This window comes from Mesoplodon densirostris, chromosome 1, assembly GCF_025265405.1.
Source record: "Mesoplodon densirostris isolate mMesDen1 chromosome 1, mMesDen1 primary haplotype, whole genome shotgun sequence".
NCBI classification, from domain to species: domain Eukaryota; kingdom Metazoa; phylum Chordata; class Mammalia; order Artiodactyla; family Ziphiidae; genus Mesoplodon; species Mesoplodon densirostris.
The window spans coordinates 125,518,913-125,540,378 of record NC_082661.1 but is presented as its reverse complement, the minus strand read 5'-3'; positions in this window follow the sequence as shown (position 1 = coordinate 125,540,378).

Sequence of the window (21,466 nt, the reverse complement as noted above, 5' to 3'; positions counted from 1 at the left end):
TTTTTATATTTCCTGGGATATTTAAGGTGTACCCAAGTTGAGGTTCTTGTAGTCAGTGCAGCCCTAAATTTGGAGGTGGCTCTTTCTTATTGATTTTCATTTTTCCCAAGGTATATTCCCTAGACTGGAAGTGGCCTTGGCTCTGTAGCTCTGTTGTTTACTTCTTTTAGGGAACACAATGCACTCCTCCAGTGAGGCAGTTGGCAATTTACATCCCGCCCATCAGCATAACAAGGCACCCTGTTCTCCAGGGCCTGACTTGCCTTTCTGGTTTTTACACATTTTGTGGATGTCCCTTTTGACCGGTGGGAAATGATACTTCTTTGTAGTGCAGATTTGCATTGCCCGCTTGCTTGCTTGGCCAAAAAGGGCGTATGCGTTTTCTCCTGAATATATTCAGGAGAAAACACATACGCCCTTTTTGGCCAAGTGCACCATTGTCCAAGTTGTGCCCCTCTTCCTGTGCTTTACAGGCGATTCCAAGGTACCTCTTGAAATCTGTTTCCTGCTATTTTGCCTCACTTTCAAGTCCGCCTCGTTGACTTCCCTCAACAGATTTTTGGACGATAGTTGTCCTTTATCACTCTGCCAGTTTGTGAATTGCTGTGCCCCTGAGCTCCATTTCTCAACTCGTTTTTTGTGAGCTGAACGCCACTCCAAAATTTTGGATCATGTCCTATACTGGTTCCCGGTGGGTGGCTGAGACTTTGGTTAATTCTTCTTCCTGCCGGGAAATTAGAGTGACATGTGCCCGTCCAAATGCCTAACAGCTACTCTCTCATGGGTTCTCCCTCGTCCCTTCCATCCTCTGCCAAATTGGGAACCTGTGCAAACCAGGAGGTTAAAGGGCCTGTCTCTCCAAGTTGGGAGATTGATAGTAAGGCAGTTGGAAAGTCAAACTGGAGCACCAGGAGAGGGACTATTTGTTGAGTTTTAGAATCCATTTGTATTCACAGTGTGTACATTCTCTAGGTTTCCTGTACATGTTATAGCTGTAGTAATATTCCCTTCAACCTGGAGAGTTGGGACCCATGGAATGGGGGCCATGCATTATTGCTTGAAAGGTTCTGCCTTTGCTCACCCAATCTCACCAATCCTCTCAGTCCCAAGTGTCCAGCCTTATGCCACATCCAGCTGTCATTGTAGATAGGGTCTTTCCAGGTTTCCTCAGACACCCTGAAGGAATTGTAAAGAATTTCCCTGTTTTTTGGTTTTGCTTTTGAAATTCCTTTTTAGAGTGGGTTTGAGCTGATTCTCGCTGCCATGTTTATGCCACTCTAGACACACTTGATTCCCTTATGGAGTCATATCAATACATAGGTTTTAAGATTCTTACTAGTCAGATATATTCCTCTGCGGGAAATATGGGTTTTTGAGTCTCTTTCACTGAGGAAGGTGCAGGTCTTGTCTATTCCAAAGTTGGTTTTTGGAACGGTCCCTGTGCTTATATCAAACTCTGGTTTTATGCATCACCCCACCTCTCCTTCCCCTTTATGCAGGCATAAGAGTGTTTTCTAAATGTGAGACTCTGTTCTCTTTCCTAACTCAGTTCACGTGTAGCCATGTTTACAGGATCTTCATAAGTGATATCTTATGATAAGTTTCTTTTTCTGTGTGACTTATTTCACTTAGAATCATCGTACCTGAATCCACTCACTTTGCTGCTACTGGTCTTATGACATTGATTTCATGGCTGAGGGATATTCCATCGTACGTAAGTACCACAATGTTTTGAACCATTTTTATATTTCCTGGGATATTTAAGGTGTACCCAAGTTGAGGTTCTTGTAGTCAGTGCAGCCCTAAATTTGGAGGTGGCTCTTTCTTATTGATTTTCAGTTTTCCCAAGGTATATTCCCTAGACTGGAAGTGGCCTTGGCTCTGTAACTCTGTTGTTTACTTCTTTTAGGGAACACAATGCACTCCTCCAGTGAGGCAGTTGGCAATTTACATCCCGCCCATCAGCATAACAAGGCACCCTGTTCTCCAGGCCTGACTTGCCTTTCTGGTTTTTACACATTTTGTGGATGTCCCTTTTGACCGGTGGGAAATGATTCTTCTTTGTAGTGCAGATTTGCATTGCCCGCTTGCTTGCTTGGCCAAAAAGGGCGTATGCGTTTTCTCCTGAATATATTCAGGAGAAAACACATACGCCCTTTTTGGCCAAGTGCACCATTGTCCAAGTTGTGCCCCTCTTCCTGTGCTTTACAGGCGATTCCAAGGTACCTCTTGAAATCTGTTTCCTGCTATTTTGCCTCACTTTCAAGTCCGCCTCGTTGACTTCCCTCAACAGATTTTTGGACGATAGTTGTCCTTTATCACTCTGCCAGTTTGTGAATTGCTGTGCCCCTGAGCTCCATTTCTCAACTCGTTTTTTGTGAGCTGAACGCCACTCCAAAATTTTGGATCATGTCCTATACTGGTTCCCGGTGGGTGGCTGAGACTTTGGTTAAATCTTCTTCCTGCCGGGAAATTAGAGTGACATGTGCCCGTCCAAATGCCTAACAGCTACTCTCTCATGGGTTCTCCCTCGTCCCTTCCATCCTCTGCCAAATTGGGAACCTGTGCAAACCAGGAGGTTAAAGGGCCTGTCTCTCCAAGTTGGGAGATTGATAGTAAGGCAGTTGGAAAGTCAAACTGGAGCACCAGGAGAGGGACTATTCGTTGAGTTTTAGAAACCTTTCGTATTCACAGTGTGTACATTCTCTAGGTTTCCTGTACATGTTATAGCTGTAGTAATATTCCCTTCAACCTGGAGAGTTGGGACCCATGGAATAGGGGCCATGCATTATTGCTTGAAAGGGTCTGCATTTGCTCACCCAATCTCACCAATCCTCTCAGTCCCAAGTGTCCAGCCTTATGCCACATCCAGCTGTCATTGTAGATAGGGTCTTTCCAGGTTTCCTCAGACACCCTGAAGGAATTGTAAAGAATTTCCCTGTTTTTTGGTTTTGCTTTTGAAATTCCTTTTTAGAGTGGGTTTGAGCTGATTCTCGCTGCCATGTTTATGCCACTCTAGAAACACTTGATTCCCTTATGGTGTCATATCAATACATAGGTTTTAAGATTCTTACTAGTCAGATATATTCCTCTGCGGGAAATATGGGGTTTTGAGTCTCTTTCACTGAGGAAGGTGTAGGTCTTGTCTATTCCAAAGTTGGTTTTTGGAACGGTCCCTGGGCTTATATCAAACTCTGGTTTTATGCATCACCCCACCTCTCCTTCCCCTTTATGCAGGCATAAGAGTGTTTTCTAAATGTGAGACTCTGTTCTCTATCCTAACTCAGTTCACGTGTAGCCATGTTTACAGGATCTTCATAAGTGATATCTTATGATAAGTTTCTTTTTCTGTGTGACTTATTTCACTTAGAATCATCGTACCTGAATCCACTCACTTTGCTGCTACTGGTCTTATGACATTGATTTCATGGCTGAGGGATATTCCAACGTACGTAAGTACCACAGTGTTTTGAACCGTTTTTATATTTCCTGGGATATTTAAGGTGTACCCAAGTTGAGGTTCTTGTAGTCAGTGCAGCCCTAAATTTGGAGGTGGCTCATTCTTTCTTATTGATTGTCAGTTTTCCCAAGGTATATTCCCTAGACTGGAAGTGGCCTTGGCTCTGTAGCTCTGTTGTTTACTTGTTTTAGGGAACACAATGCACTCCTCCAGTGAGGCAGTTGGCAATTTACATCCCGCCCATCAGCATAACAAGGCTCCCTGTTCTCCAGGGCCTGTCTTGCCTTTCTGGTTTTTACACATTTTGTGGATGTCCCTTTTGACCGGTGGGAAGTGATACTTCTTTGTAGTGCAGATTTGCATTGCCCGCTTGCTTGCTTGGCCAAAAAGGGCGTATGTGTTTTCTCCTGAATATATTCAGGAGAAAACGCATACGCCCTTTTTGGCCAAGTGCATCATTGTCCAAGTTGTGCCCCTCTTCCTGTGCTTTACAGGCGATTCCAAGGTACCTCTTGAAACCTGTTTCCTGCTATTTTGCCTCGCTTTCAAGTCCGCCTCGTTGACTTCCATCAACAGATTTTTGGACAATAGTTGTCCTTTATCACTCTGCCAGTTTGTGCATTGCTGTGCCCCTGAGCTCCATTTCTCAACTCGTTTTTTGTGAGCTGAACGCAAGTCCAAAATTTTGGATCATGTCCTATACTGGTTCCCGGTGGGTGGCTGAGACTTTGGTTAATTCTTCTTCCTGCCAGGAAATTAGAGTGACATGTGCCCGTCCAAATGCCTAACAGCTACTCTCTCATGGGTTCTCCCTCGTCCCTTCCATCCTCTGCCAAATTGGGAACCTGTGCAAACCAGGAGGTTAAAGGGCCTGTCTCTCCAAGTTGGGAGATTGATAGTAAGGCAGTTGGAAAGTCAAACTGGAGCACCAGGAGAGGGACTATTCGTTGAGTTTTAGAAACCTTTCATATTCACAGTGTGTACATTCTCTAGGTTTCCTGTACATGTTATAGCTGTAGTAATATTCCCTTCAACCTGGAGAGTTGGGACCCATGGAATAGGGGCCATGCATTATTGCATGAAAGGGTCTGCATTTGCTCACCCAATCTCACCAATCCTCTCAGTCCCAAGTGTCCAGCCTTATGCCACATCCAGCTGTCATTGTAGATAGGGTCTTTCCAGGTTTCCTCAGACACCCTGAAGGAATTGTAAAGAATTTCCCTGTTTTTTGGTTTTGCTTTTGAAATTCCTTTTTAGAGTGGGTTTGAGCTGATTCTCGCTGCCATGTTTATGCCACTCTTGAAACACTTGTTTCCCTTATGGTGTCATATCAATACATAGGTTTTAAGATTCTTACTAGTCAGATATATTCCCCTGCGGGAAATATGGGGTTTTGAGTCTCTTTCACTGAGGAAGGTGTAGGTCTTGTCTATTCCAAAGTTGGTTTTTGGAACGGTCCCTGGGCTTATATCAAACTCTGGTTTTATGCATCACCCCACCTCTCCTTCCCCTTTATGCAGGCATAAGAGTGTTTTCTAAATGTGAGACTCTGTTCTCTATCCTAACTCAGTTCATGTGTAGCCATGTTTACAGGATCTTCATAAGTGATATCTTATGATAAGTTTCTTTTTCTGTGTGACTTATTTCACTTAGAATCATCGTACCTGAATCCACTCACTTTGCTGCTACTGGTCTTATGACATTGATTTCATGGCTGAGGGATATTCCAACGTACGTAAGTACCACAGTGTTTTGAACCGTTTTTATATTTCCTGGGATATTTAAGGTGTACCCAAGTTGAGGTTCTTGTAGTCAGTGCAGCCCTAAATTTGGAGGTGGCTCTTTCTTTCTTATTGATTGTCAGTTTTCCCAAGGTATATTCCCTAGACTGGAAGTGGCCTTGGCTCTGTAGCTCTGTTGTTTACTTGTTTTAGGGAACACAATGCACTCCTCCAGTGAGGCAGTTGGCAATTTACATCCCGCCCATCTGCATAACAAGGCTCCCTGTTCTCGAGGGCCTGTCTTGCCTTTCTGGTTTTTACACATTTTGTGGATGTCCCTTTTGACCGGTGGGAAATGATACTTCTTTGTAGTGCAGATTTGCATTGCCCGCTTGCTTGCTCGGCCAAAAAGGGCGTATGCGATTTCTCCTGAATATATTCAGGAGAAAACGCATACGCCCTTTTTGGCCAAGTGCACCATTGTCCAAGTTGTGCCCCTCTTCCTGTGCTTTACAGGCGATTCCAAGGTACCTCTTGAAATCTGTTTCCTGCTATTTTGCCTCGATTTCAAGGCCGCCCCGTTGACTTCCCTCAACAGATTTTTGGACGATAGTTGTCCTTTATCACTCTGCCAGTTTGTGAATTGCTGTGCCCCTGAGCTCCATTTCTCAACTCGCTCTTTGTGAGCTGAACGCAAGTCCAAAATTTTGGATCATGTCCTATACTGGTTCCCGGTGGGTGGCTGAGACTTTGGTTAATTCTTCTTCCTGCTGGGAAATTAGAGTGACATGTGCCCGTCCAAATGCCTAACAGCTACTCTCTCATGGGTTCTCCCTCGTCTCTTCCATCCTCTGCCAAATTGGGAACCTGTGCAAACCAGGAGGTTAAAGGGCCTGTCTCTCCAAGATGGGAGATTGATAGTAAGGCAGTTGGAAAGTCAAACTGGAGCACCAGGAGAGGGACTATTCGTTGAGTTTTAGAAACCTTTCGTATTCACAGTGTGTACATTCTCTAGGTTTCCTGTACATGTTATAGCTGTAGTAATATTCCCTTCAACCTGGAGAGTTGGGACCCATGGAATGGGGGCCATGCATTATTGCTTGAAAGGGTCTGCATTTGCTCACCCAATCTCACCAATCCTCTCAGTCCCAAGTGTCCAGCCTTATGCCACATCCAGCTGTCATTGTAGATAGGGTCTTTCCAGGTTTCCTCAGACACCCTGAAGGAATTGTAAAGAATTTCCCTGTTTTTTGGTTTTGCTTTTGAAATTCCTTTTTAGAGTGGCTTTGAGCTGATTCTCGCTGCCATGTTTATGCCACTCTAGACACACTTGATTCCCTTATGGAGTCATATCAATACATAGGTTTTAAGATTCTTACTAGTCAGATATAATCCTCTGCGGTAAATATGGGGTTTTGAGTCTCTTTCACTGAGGAAGGTGTAGGTCTTGTCTATTCCAAAGTTGGTTTTTGGAACGGTCCCTGTGCTTATATCAAACTCTGGTTTTATGCATCACCCCACCTCTCCTTCCCCTTTATGCAGGCATAAGAGTGTTTTCTACATGTGAGACTCTGTTCTCTTTCCTAACTCAGTTCACGTGTAGCCATGTTTACAGGATCTTCATAAGTGATATCTTATGATAAGTTTCTTTTTCTGTGTGACTTATTTCACTTAGAATCATCGTACCTGAATCCACTCACTTTGCTGCTACTGGTCTTATGACATTGATTTCATGGCTGAGGGATATTCCATCGTACGTAAGTATCACAGTGTTTTGAACCGTTTTTATATTTCCTGGGACATTTAAGGTGTACCCAAGTTGAGGTTCTTGTAGTCAGTGCAGCCCTAAATTTGGAGGTGGCTCTTTCTTTCTTATTGATTTTCAGTTTTCCCAAGGTATATTCCCTAGACTGGAAGTGGCCTTGGCTCTGTAGCTCTGTTGTTTACTTCTTTTAGGGAACACAATGCACTCCTCCAGTGAGGCAGTTGGCAATTTACATCCCGCCCATCAGCATAACAAGGCTCCCTGTTCTCGAGGGCATGTCTTGCCTTTCTGGTTTTTACACATTTTGTGGATGTCCCTTTTGACAGGTGTGAAATGATACTTCTTTGTAGTGCAGATTTGCATTGCCCGCTTGCTTGCTTGGCCAAAAAGGGCGTATGCGTTTTCTCCTGAATATATTCAGGAGAAAACACATACGCCCTTTTTGGCCAAGTGCACCATTGTCCAAGTTGTGCCCCTCTTCCTGTGCTTTACAGGCGATTCCAAGGTACCTCTTGAAATCTGTTTCCTGCTATTTTGCCTCGATTTCAAGTCCGCCCCGTTGACTTCCCTCAACAGATTATTGGACGATAGTTGTCCTTTATCACTCTGCCAGTTTGTGAATTGCTGTGCCCCTGAGCTCCATTTCTCAACTCGCTCTTTGTGAGCTGAACGCAAGTCCAAAATTTTGGATCATGTCCTATACTGGTTCCCGGTGGGTGGCTGAGACTTTGGTTAATTCTTCTTCCTGCCGGGAAATTAGAGTGACATGTGCCCGTCCAAATGCCTAACAGCTACTCTCTCATGGGTTCTCCCTCGTCCCTTCCATCCTCTGCCAAATTGGGAACCTGTGCAAACCAGGAGGTTAAAGGGCCTTTCTCTCCAAGTTGGGAGATTGATAGTAAGGCAGTTGGAAAGTCAAACTGGAGCACCAGGAGAGGGACTATTCGTTGAATTTTAGAAACCTTTCGTATTCACAGTGTGTACATTCTCTAGGTTTCCTGTACATGTTATAGCTGTAGTAATATTCCCTTCAACCTGGAGAGTTGGGACCCATGGAATGGGGGCCATGCATTATTGCTTGAAAGGGTCTGCATTTGCTCACCCAATCTCACCAATCCTCTCAGTCCCAAGTGTCCAGCCTTATGCCACATCCAGCTGTCATTGTAGATAGGGTCTTTCCAGGTTTCCTCAGACACCCTGAAGGAATTGTAAAGAATTTCCCTGTTTTTTGGTTTTGCTTTTGAAATTCCTTTTTAGAGTGGGTTTGAGCTGATTCTCGCTGCCATGTTTATGCCACTCTAGACACACTTGATTCCCTTATGGAGTCATATGAATACATAGGTTTTAAGATTCTTACTAGTCAGATATATTCCTCTGTGGGAAATATGGGGTTTTGAGTCTCTTTCACTGAGGAAGGTGTAGGTCTTGTCTATTCCAAAGTTGGTTTTTGGAACGGTCCCTGTGCTTATATCAAACTCTGGTTTTATGCATCACCCCACCTATCCTTCCGCTTTATGCAGGCATAAGAGTGTTTTCTAAATGTGAGACTCTGTTCTCTTTCCTAACTCAGTTCACGTGTAGCCATGTTTACAGGATCTTCATAAGTGATATCTTATGATAAGTTTCTTTTTCTGTGAGAATTATTTCACTTAGAATCATCGTACCTGAATCCACTCACTTTGCTGCTACTGGTCTTATGACATTGATTTCATGGCTGAGGAATATTACAACGTACGTAAGTACCACAATGTTTTGAAACATTTTTATAATTCCTGCGATATTTAAGGTGTACCCAAGTTGAGGTTCTTGTAGTCAGTGCAGCCCTAAATTTGGAGGTGGCTGTTTCTTATTGATTTTCAGTTTTCCCAAGGTATATTCCCTAGACTGGAAGTGGCCTTGGCTCTGTAGCTCTGTTGTGTACTTGTTTTAGGGAACACAATGCACTCCTCCAGTGAGGCAGTTGGCAATTTACATCCCGCCCATCAGCATAACAAGGCTCCCTGTTCTCCAGGGCCTGTCTTGCCTTTCTGGTTTTTACATATTTTGTGGATGTCCCTTTTGACCAGTGGGAAGTGATACTTCTTTGTAGTGCAGATTTGCATTGCCCGCTTGCTTGCTTGGCCAAAAAGGGCGTATGCGTTTTCTCCTGAATATATTCAGGAGAAAACGCATACGCCCTTTTTGGCCAAGTGCATCATTGTCCAAGTTGTGCCCCTCTTCCTGGGCTTTACAAGCGATTCCAAGGTTCCTCTTGAAATCTGTTTCCTGCTATTTTGCCTCGCTTTCAAGTCCGCCTCGTTGACTTCCCTCAACAGATTTTTGGACGATAGTTGTCCTTTATCTCTCTGCCAGTTTGTGAATTGCTGTGCCCCTGAGCTCCATTTCTCAACTCGCTCTTTGTGAGCTGAACGCAAGTCCAAAATTTTGGATCATGTCCTATACTGGTTCCTGGTGGGTGGCTGAGACTTTGGTTAATTCTTCTTCCTGCCGGGAAATTAGAGTGACATGTGCCCGTCCAAATGCCTAACAGCTACTCTCTCATGGGTTCTCCCTCATCCCTTCCATCCTCTGCCAAATTGGGAACCTGTGCAAACCAGGAGGTTAAAGGGCCTGTCTCTCCAAGTTGGGAGATTGATAGTAAGGCAGTTGGAAAGTCAAACAGGAGCACCAGGAGAGGGACTATTCTTTGAGTTTTAGAAACCTTTCGTATTCACAGTGTGTACATTCTCTAGGTTTCCTGTACATGTTATAGCTGTAGTAATATTCCCTTCAACCTGGAGAGTTGGGACCCATGGAATGGGGGCCATGCATTATTGCTTGAAAGGGTCTGCATTTGCTCACCCAATCTCACCAATCCTCTCAGTCCCAAGTGTCCAGCCTTATGCCACATCCAGCTGTCATTGTAGATAGGGTCTTTCCAGGTTTCCTCAGACACCCTGAAGGAATTGTAAAGAATTACCCTGTTTTTTGGTTTTGCTTTTGAAATTCGTTTTTAGAGTGGGTTTGAGCTGATTCTCGCTGCCATGTTTATGCCACTCTAGACACACTTGATTCCCTTATGGAGTCATATCAATACATAGGTTTTAAGATTCTTACTAGTCAGATATAATCCTATGCGGTAAATATGGGGTTTTGAGTCTCTTTCACTGAGGAAGGTGTAGGTCTTGTCTATTCCAAAGTTGGTTTTTGGAACGGTCCCTGTGCTTATATCAAACTCCGGTTTTATGCATCACCCCACCTCTCCTTCCCCTTTATGCAGGCATAAGTGTGTTTCCTAAATGTGAGACTCTGTTCTCTTTCCTAACTCAGTTCACGTGTAGCCATGTTTACAGGATCTTCATAAGTGATATCTTATGATAAGTTTCTTTTTCTGTGTGACTTATTTCACTTAGAATCATCGTACCTGAATCGACTCACTTTGCTGCTACTGGTCTTATGACATTGATTTCATGGCTGAGGGATATTCCATCGTACTTAAGTACCACAGTGTTTTGAACCATTTTTATATTTCCTGGGATATTTAAGGTGTACCCAAGTTGAGGTTCTTGTAGTCAGTGCAGCCCTAAATTTGGAGGTGGCTCTTTCTTTCTTATTGAATTTCAGTTTTCCCAAGGTATATTCCCTAGACTGGAAGTGGCCTTGGCTCTGTAGCTCTGTTGTTTACTTCTTTTAGGGAACACAATGCACTCCTCCAGTGAGGCAGTTGGCAATTTACATCCCGCCCATCAGCATAACAAGGCTCCCAGTTCTCCAGGGCCTGTCTTGCCTTTCTGGTTTTTACACATTTTGTGGATGTCCCTTTTGACCGGTGGGAAATGATACTTCTTTGTAGTGCAGATTTGCATTGCCCGCTTGCTTGCTTGGCCAAAAAGGGCGTATGCGTTTTCTCCTGAATATATTCAGGAGAAAACGCATACGCCCTTTTTGGCCAAGTGCACCATTGTCCAAGTTGTGCCCCTCTTCCTGTGCTTTACAGGCGATTCCAAGGTACCTCTTGAAATCTGTTTCCTGCTATTTTGCCTCGATTTCAAGTCCGCCCCGTTGACTTCCCTCAACAGATTATTGGACGATAGTTGTCCTTTATCACTCTGCCAGTTTGTGAATTGCTGTGCCCCTGAGCTCCATTTCTCAACTCGCTCTTTGTGAGCTGAACGCAAGTCCAAAATTTTGGATCATGTCCTATACTGGTTCCCGGTGGGTGGCTGACACTTTGGTTAATTCTTCTTCCTGCCGGGAAATTAGAGTGACATGTGCCCGTCCAAATGCCTAACAGCTACTCTCTCATGGGTTCTCCCTCGTCCCTTCCATCCTCTGCCAAATTGGGAACCTGTGCAAACCAGGAGGTTAAAGGGCCTGTCTCTCCAAGTTGGGAGATTGATAGTAAGGCAGTTGGAAAGTCAAACTGGAGCACCAGGAGAGGGACTATTCGTTGAGTTTTAGAAACCTTTCGTATTCACAGTGTGTACATTCTCTAGGTTTCCTGTACATGTTATAGCTGTAGTAATATTCCCTTGAACCTGGAGAGTTGGGACCCATGGAATGGGGGCCATGCATTATTGCTTGAAAGGGTCTGCATTTGCTCACCCAATCTCACCAATCCTCTCAGTCCCAAGTGTCCAGCCTTATGCCACATCCAGCTGTCATTGTAGATAGGGTCTTTCCAGGTTTCCTCAGACACCCTGAAGGAATTGTAAAGAATTTCCCTGTTTTTTGGTTTTGCATTTGAAATTCCTTTTTAGAGTGGGTTTGAGCTGATTCTCGCTGCCATGTTTATGCCACTCTAGACACACTTGATTCCCTTATGGAGTCATATCAATACATAGGTTTTAAGATTCTTACTAGTCAGATATATTCCTCTGTGGGAAATATGGGTTTTTGAGTCTCTTTCACTGAGGAAGGTGTAGGTCTTTTCTATTCCAAAGTTGGTTTTTGGAACGGTCCCTGTGCTTATATCAAACTCTGGTTTTATGCATCACCCCACCTCTCCTTCCCCTTTATGCAGGCATAAGAGTGTTTTCTAAATGTGAGACTCTGTTCTCTTTCCTAACTCAGTTCACGTGCAGCCATGTTTACAGGATCTTCATAAGTGATATCTTATGATAAGTTTCTTTTTCTGTGTGACTTATTTCACTTAGAATCATCGTACCTGAATCCACTCACTTTGCTGCTACTGGTCTTATGACATTGATTTCATGGCTGAGGGATATTCCATCGTACCTAAGTACCACAATGTTTTGAACCATTTTTATATTTCCTGGGATATTTAAGGTGTACCCAAGTTGAGGTTCTTGTAGTCAGTGCAGCCCTAAATTTGGAGGTTCCTCTTTCTTTCTTATTGAATTTCAGTTTTCCCAAGGTATATTCCCTAGACTGGAAGTGGCCTTGGCTCTGTAGCTCTGTTGTTTACTTCTTTTAGGGAACACAATGCACTCCTCCAGTGAGGCAGTTGGCAATTTACATCCCGCCCATCAGCATAACAAGGCTCCCTGTTCTCGAGGGCCTGTCTTGCCTTTCTGGTTTTTACACATTTTGTGGAAGTCCCTTTTGACCGGTGGGAAATGATACTTCTTTGTAGTGCTGATTTGCATTGCCCGCTTGCTTGCTTGGCCAAAAAGGGTGTATGCGTTTTCTCCTGAATATATTCAGGAGAAAACGCATACGCCCTTTTTGGCCAAGTGCACCATTGTCCAAGTTGTGCCCCTCTTCCTGTGCTTTACAGGCGATTCCAAGGTACCTCTTGAAATCTGTTTCCTGCTATTTTGCCTCGCTTTCAAGTCCGCCCCGTTGACTTCCCTCAACAGATTATTGGACGATAGTTGTCCTTTATCACTCTGCCAGTTTGTGAATTGCTGTGCCCCTGAGCTCCATTTCTCAACTCGCTCTTTGTGAGCTGAACGCAAGTCCAAAATTTTGGATCATGTCCTATACTGGTTCCCGGTGGGTGGCTGAGACTTTGGTTAATTCTTCTTCCTGCCGGGAAATTAGAGTGACATGTGCCCGTCCAAATGCCTAACAGCTACTCTCTCATGGGTTCTCCCTCGTCCCTTCCATCCTCTGCCAAATTGGGAACCTGTGCAAACCAGGAGGTTAAAGGGCCTGTCTCTCCAAGTTGGGAGATTGATAGTAAGGCAGTTGGAAAGTCAAACTGGAGCACCAGGAGAGGGACTATTCGTTGAGTTTTAGAAACCTTTCGTATTCACAGTGTGTACATTCTCTAGGTTTCCTGTACATGTTATAGCTGTAGTAATATTCCCTTCAACCTGGAGAGTTGGGACCCATGGAATGGGGGCCATGCATTATTGCTTGAAAGGGTCTGCATTTGCTCACCCAATCTCACCAATCCTCTCAGTCCCAAGTGTCCAGTCTTATGCCACATCCAGCTGTCATTGTAGATAGGGTCTTTCCAGGTTTCCTCAGACACCCTGAAGGAATTGTAAAGAATTTCCCTGTTTTTTGGTTTTGCATTTGAAATTCCTTTTTAGAGTGGGTTTGAGCTGATTCTCGCTGCCATGTTTATGCCACTCTAGACACACTTGATTCCCTTATGGAGTCATATCAATACATAGGTTTTAAGATTCTTACTAGTCAGATATATTCCTCTGCGGGAAATATGGGTTTTTGAGTCTCTTTCACTGAGGAAGGTGTAGGTCTTTTCTATTCCAAAGTTGGTTTTTGGAACGGTCCCTGTGCTTATATCAAACTCTGGTTTTATGCATCACCCCACCTCTCCTTCCCCTTTATGCAGGCATAAGAGTGTTTTCTAAATGTGAGACTCTGTTCTCTTTCCTAACTCAGTTCACGTGTAGCCATGTTTACAGGATCTTCATAAGTGATATCTTATGATAAGTTTCTTTTTCTGTGTGACTTATTTCACTTAGAATCATCGTACCTGAATCCACTCACTTTGCTGCTACTGGTCTTATGACATTGATTTCATGGCTGAGGGATATTCCATCGTACGTAAGTACCACAATGTTTAGAAACATTTTTATATTTCCTGGGATATTTAAGGTGTACCCAAGTTGAGGTTCTTGTAGTCAGTGCAGCCCTAAATTTGGAGGTGGCTCTTTCTTATTGATTTTCAGTTTTCCCAAGGTATATTCCCTAGACTGGAAGTGGCCTTGGCTCTGTAGCTCTGTTGTTTACTTGTTTTAGGGAACACAATGCACTCCTCCAGTGAGGCAGTTGGCAATTTACATCCCGCCCATCAGCATAACAAGGCTCCCTGTTCTCCAGGGCCTGTCTTGCCTTTCTGGTTTTTACACATTTTGTGGATGTCCCTTTTAACCGGTGGGAAGTGATACTTCTTTGTAGTGCAGATTTGCATTGCCAGCTTGCTTGCTTGGCCAAAAAGGGCGTATGCGTTTTCTCCTGAATATATTCAGGAGAAAACGCATACGCCCTTTTTGGCCAAGTGCATCATTGTCCAAGTTGTGCCCCTCTTCCTGTGCTTTACAGGCGATTCCAAGGTACCTCTTGAAATCTGTTTCCTGCTATTTTGCCTCGCTTTCAAGTCCGCCTCGTTGACTTCCCTCAACAGATTTTTGGACGATAGTTGTCCTTTATCACTCTGCCAGTTTGTGCATTGCTGTGCCCCTGAGCTCCATTTCTCAACTCGTTTTTTGTGAGCTGAACGCAAGTCCAAAATTTTGGATCATGTCCTATACTGGTTCCCGGTGGGTGGCTGAGACTTTGGTTAATTCTTCTTCCTGCCGGGAAATTAGAGTGACATGTGCCCGTCCAAATGCCTAACAGCTACTCTCTCATGGGTTCTCCCTCGTCCCTTCCATCCTCTGCCAAATTGGGAACCTGTGCAAACCAGGAGGTTAAAGGGCCTGTCTCTCCAAGTTGGGAGATTGATAGTAAGGCAGTTGGAAAGTCAAACTGGAGCACCAGGAGAGGGACTATTCGTTGAGTTTTAGAAACCTTTCGTATTCACAGTGTGTACATTCTCTAGGTTTCCTGTACATGTTATAGCTGTAGTAATATTCCCTTCAAGCTGGAGAGTTGGGACCCATGGAATGGGGGCCATGCATTATTGCTTGAAAGGGTCTGTATTTGCTCACGCAATCTCACCAATCCTCTCAGTCCCAAGTGTCCAGCCTTATGCCACATCCAGCTGTCATTGTAGATAGGGTCTTTCCAGGTTTCCTCAGACACCCTGAAGGAATTGTAAAGAATTTCCCTGTTTTTTGGTTTTGCTTTTGAAATTCCTTTTTATAGTGGGTTTGAGCTGATTATCGCTGCCATGTTTATGCCACTCTAGACACACTTGATTCCCTTATGGAGTCATATCAATACATAGGTTTTAACATTCTTACTAGTCAGATATATTCCTCTGAGGGAAATATGGGGTTTTGAGTCTCTTTCACTGAGGAAGGTGTAGGTCTTGTCTATTCCAAAGTTGGTTTTTGGAACGGTCCCTGAGCTTATATCAAACTCTGGTTTTATGCATCACCCCACCTCTCCATCCCCTTTATGCAGGCATAAGAGTGTTTTCTAAATGTGAGACTCTGTTCTCTTTCCTAACTCAGTTCACGTGTAGCCATGTTTACAGGTTCTTCATAAGTGATATCTTATCATAAGTTTCTTTTTCTGTGTGACTTATTTCACTTAGAATCATCGTACCTGAATCCACTCACTTTGCTGCTACTGGTCTTATGACATTGATTTCATGGCTGAGGGATATTCCATCGTACGTAAGTACCACAATGTTTTGAACCATTTTTATATTTCCTGGGATATTTAAGGTGTACCCAAGTTGAGGTTCTTGTAGTCAGTGCAGCCCTAAATTTGGAGGTGGCTCTTTCTTATTGATTTTCAGTTTTCCCAAGGTATATTCCCTAGACTGGAAGTGGCCTTGGCTCTGTAGCTCTTTTGTTTACTTGTTTTAGGGAACACAATGCACTCCTCCAGTGAGGCAGTTGGCAATTTACATCCCGCCCATCAGCATAACAAGGCTCCCAGTTCTCCAGGGCCTGTCTTGCCTTTCTGGTTTTTACACATTTTGTGGATGTCCCTTTTGAACGGTGGGAAATGATACTTCTTTGTAGTGCAGATTTGCATTGCCCACTTGCTTGCTTGGCCAAAAAGGGCGTATGCGTTTTCTCCTGAATATATTCAGGAGAAAACGCATACGCCCTTTTTGGCCAAGTGCACCATTGTCCAAGTTGTGCCCCTCTTCCTGTGCTTTACATGCGATTCCAAGGAACCTCTTAAAATCTGTTTCCTGCTATTTTGCCACGCTTTCAAGTCCGCCTCTTTGACTTCCCTCAACAGATTTTTGGACGATAGTTGTCCTTTATCACTCTGCCAGTTTGTGCATTGCTGTGCCCCTGAGCTCCATTTCTCAACTCGTTTTTTGTGAGCTGAATGCAAGTCCAAAATTTTGGATCATGTCCTATACTGGTTCCCGGTGGGTGGCTGAGACTTTGGTTAATTCTTCTTCCTGATGGGAAATTAGAGTGACATATGCCCGTCCAAATGCCTAACAGCTACTCTCTCATGGGTTCTCCCTCGTCCCTTCCATCCTCTGCCAAATTGGGAACCTGTGCAAACCAGGAGGTTAAGGGCCTGTCTCTCCAAGTTGGGAGATTGATAGTAAGGCAGTTGGAAAGTCAAACTGGAGCACCAGGAGAGGGACTATTCGTTGAGTTTTAGAAACCTTTCGTATTCACAGTGTGTACATTCTCTAGGTTTCCTGTACATGTTATAGCTGTAGTAATATTCCCTTCAACCTGGAGAGTTGGGACCCATGGAATGGGGGCCATGCATTATTGCTTGAAAGGGTCTGCCTTTGCTCACCCAATCTCACCAATCCTCTGAATCCCAAGTGTCCAGCCTTATGCCACATCCAGCTGTCATTGGAGATAGGGTCTTTCCAGGTTTCCTCAGACACCCTGAAGGAATTGTAAAGAATTTCCCTGTTTTTTGGTTTTGCTTTTGAAATTCCTTTTTATAGTGGGTTTGAGCTGATTCTCGCTGCCATGTTTATGCCACTCTAGACACACTTGATTCCCTTATGCAGTCATATCTATACATCGGTTTTAAGATTCTTACTAGTCAGATATATTCCTCTGTGGGAAATATGGGGTTTTGAGTCTCTTTCACTGAGGAAGGTGTAGGTCTTGTCTATTCCAAAGTTGGTTTTTGGAACGGTCCCTGTGCTTATATCAAACTCTGGTTTTATGCATCACCCCACCTCTCCTTCCCCTTTATCCAGGCATAAGAGTGTTTTCTAAATGTGAGACTCTGTTCTCTTTCCTAACTCAGTTCACGTGTAGCCATGTTTACAGGATCTTCATAAGTGATATCTTATGATAAGTTTCTTTTTCTGTGTGACTTATTTCACTTAGAATCATCGTACCTGAATCCACTCACTTTGCTGCTACTGGTCTTATGACATTGATTTCATGGCTAAGGGATATTCCATCGTACGTAAGTACCACAATGTTTTGAACCATTTTTATATTTCCTGGGATATTTAAGGTGTACCCAAGTTGAGGTTCTTGTAGTCAGTGCAGCCCTAAATTTGGAGGTGGCTCTTTCTTATTGATTTTCAGTTTTCCCAAGGTATATTCCCTAGACTGGAAGTGGCCTTGGATCTGTAGCTCTGTTGTTTACTTGTTTTAGGAAACACAATGCACTCCTCCAGTGAGGCAGTTGGCAATTTACATCCCGCCCATCAGCATAACAAGGCTCCCTGTTCTCCAGGGCCTGTCTTGCCTTTCTGGCTTTTACACATTTTGTGGATGTCCCTTTTGACCGGTGGGAAGTGATACTTCTTTGTAGTGCAGATTTGCATTGCCCGCTTGCTTGCTTGGCCAAAAAGGGCGTATGCGTTTTCTCCTGAATATATTCAGGAGAAAACGCATACGCCCTTTTTGTCCAAGTGCACCATTGTCCAAGTTGTGCCCCTCTTCCTGTGCTTTACAGGCGATTCCAAGGTACCTCTTGAAATCTGTTTCCTGCTATTTTGCCTCGCTTTCAAGTCCGCCTCGTTGACTTCCCTCAACAGATTTTTGGACGATAGTTGTCCTTTATCACTCTGCCAGTTAGTGAATTGCTGTGCCCCTGAGCTCCATTTCTCAACTCGTTTTTTGTGAGCTGAACGCAAGTCCAAAATTTTGGATCATGTCCTATACTGGTTCCCGGTGGGTGGCTGAGACTTTGGTTAATTCTTCTTCCTGCCGGGAATTTAGAGTGACATGTGCCCGTCCAAATACCTAACAGCTACTCTCTCATGGGTTCTCCCTCGTCCCTTCCATCCTCTGCCAAATTGGGAACCTGTGCAAACCAGGAGGTTAAAGGGCCTGTCTCTCCAAGTTGGGAGATTGATAGTAAGGCAGTTGGAAAGTCAAACTGGAGCACCAGGATAGGGACTATTCGTTGAGTATTAGAAACCTTTCGTATTCACAGTGTGTACATTCTCTAGGTTTCCTGTACATGTTATAGCTGTAGTAATATTCCCTTCAACCTGGAGAGTTGGGACCCATGGAATGGGGGCCATGCATTATTGCTTGAAAGGGTCTGCATTTGTTCACCCAATCTCTCCAATCCTCTCAGTCCCAAGTGTCCAGCCTTATGCCACATCCAGGTGTCATTGTAGATAGGGTCTTTCCAGGTTTCCTCAGACATCCTGAAGGAATTGTAAAGAATTTCCCTGTTTTTTGGTTTTGCTTTTGAAATTCCTTTTTATAGTGGGTTTGAGCTGATTCTCGCTGCCATGTTTATGCCACTCTAGACACGCTTGATTCCCTTATGGAGTTATATCAATATATAGGTTTTAAGATTCTTACTAGTCAGATATATTCCTCTGCGGGAAATATGGGGTTTTGAGTCTCTTTCACTGAGGAAGGTGTAGGTCTTGTCTATTCCAAAGTTGGTTTTTGGAACGGTCCCTGTGCTTATATCAAACTCTGGTTTTATGCATGACCCCACCTCTCCTTCCCCTTCATGCAGGCATAAGAGTGTTTTCTAAATGTGAGACTCTGTTCTCTTTCCTAACTCAGTTCACGTGTAGCCATGTTTACAGGATCTTCATAAGTGATATCTTATGATAAGTTTCTTTTTTTGTGTGACTTATTTCACTTAGAATCATCGTACCTGAATCGACTCACTTTGCTGCTACTGGTCTTATGACATTGATTTCATGGCTGAGGGATATTCCATCGTACTTAAGTACCACAGTGTTTTGAACCATTTTTATATTTCCTGGGATATTTAAGGTGTACCCAAGTTGAGGTTCTTGTAGTCAGTGTAGCCCTAAATTTGGAGGTGGCTCTTTCTTATTGATTTTCAGTTTTCCCAAGGTATATTCCCTAGACTGGAAGTGGCCTTGGCTCTGTAGCTCTGTTGTTTACTTGTTTTAGGGAACACAATGCACTCCTCCAGTGAGGCAGTTGGCAATTTACATCCCGCCCATCAGCATAACAAGGCTCCCTGTTCTCCAGGGCCTGTCTTGCCTTTCTGGTTTTTACACATTTTGTGGATGTCCCTTTTGACCGGTGGGAAGTGATACTTCTTTGTAGTGCAGATTTGCATTGCCCGCTTGCTTGCTTGGCCAAAAAGGGCGTATGCGTTTTCTCCTGAATATATTCAGGAGAAAACGCATACGCCCTTTTTGGCCAAGTGCACCATTGTCCAAGTTGTGCCCCTCTTCCTGTGCTTTACAGGCGATTCCAAGGTACCTCTTGAAATCTGTTTCCTGCTATTTTGCCTCTATTTCAAGTCCGCCCCGTTGACTTCCCTCAACAGATTATTGGACGATAGTTGTCCTTTATCACTCTGCCAGTTTGTGAATTGCTGTGCCCCTGAGCTCCATTTCTCAACTCGCTCTTTGTGAGCTGAACGCAAGTCCAAAATTTTCGATCATGTCCTATACTGGTTCCCGGTGGGTGGCTGAGACTTTGGTTAATTCTTCTTCCTGCCGGGAAATTAGAGTGACATGTGCCCGTCCAAATGCATAACAGCTTCTCTCTCATGGGTTCTCCCTCGTCCCTTCCATCCTCTGCCAAATTGGTAACCTGTGCAAACCAGGAGGTTAAAGGGCCTGTCTCTCCAAGTTGGGAGATTGATAGTAAGGCAGTTGGAAAGTCAAACTGGAGCACCAGGAGAGGGACTATTCGTTGAGTTTTAGAAACCTTTCGTATTCACAGTGTGTACATTCTCTAGGTTTCCTGTACATGTTATAGCTGTAGTAATATTCCCTTCAAGCTGGAGAGTTGGGACCCATGGAATGGGGGCCATGCATTATTGCTTGAAAGGGTCTGCATTTGCTCACCCAATCTCACCAATCCTCTCAGTCCCAAGTGTCCAGCCTTATGCCACATCCAGCTGTCATTGTAGATAGGGTCTTTCCAGGTTTCCTCAGACACCCTGAAGGAATTGTAAAGAATTTCCCTGTTTTTTGGTTTTGCTTTTGAAATTCCTTTTTAGAGTGGGTTTGAGCTGATTCTCGCTGCCATGTTTATGCCACTCTAGACACACTTGATTCCCTTATGGAGTCATATCAATACATAGGTTTTAAGATTCTTACTAGTCAGATATATTCCTCTGCGGGAAATATGGGGTTTTGAGTCTCTTTCACTGAGGAAGGTGTAGGTCTTGTCTATTCCAAAGTTGGTTTTTGGAACGGTCCCTGTGCTTATATCAAACTCAGGTTTTATGCATAACCCCACCTATCCTTCCGCTTTATGCAGGCATAAGAGTGTTTTCTAAATGTGAGACTCTGTTCTCTTTCCTAACTCAGTTCACGTGTAGCCATGTTTACAGGATCTTCATAAGTGATATCTTATGATAAGTTTCTTTTTCTGTGAGAATTATTTCACTTAGAATCATCGTACCTGAATCCACTCACTTTGCTGCTACTGGTCTTATGACATTGATTTCATGGCTGAGGAATATTACAACGTACGTAAGTACCACAATGTTTTGAAACATTTTTATATTTCCTGCGATATTTAAGGTGTACCCAAGTTGAGGTTCTTGTAGTCAGTGCAGCCCTACATTTGGAGGTGGCTGTTTCTTATTGATTTTCAGTTTTCCCAAGGTATATTCCCTAGACTGGAAGTGGCCTTGGCTCTGTAGCTCTGTTGTGTACTTGTTTTAGGGAACACAATGCACTCCTCCAGTGAGGCAGTTGGAAATTTACATCCCGCCCATCAGCATAACAAGGCTCCCTGTTCTCCAGGGCCTGTCTTGCCTTTCTGGTTTTTACACATTTTGTGGATGTCCCTTTTGACCGGTGGGAAGTGATACTTCTTTGTAGTGCAGATTTGCATTGCCCGCTTGCTTGCTTGGCCAAAAAGGGCGTATGCGTTTTCTCCTGAATATATTCAGGAGAAAACGCATACGCCCTTTTTGGCCAAGTGCATCATTGTCCAAGTTGTGCCCCTCTTCCTGTGCTTTACAGGCGATTCCAAGGTACCTCTTGAAATCTGTTTCCTGCTATTTTGCCTCGCTTTCAAGTCCGCCTCGTTGACTTCCCTCAACAGATTTTTGGACGATAGTTGTCCTTTA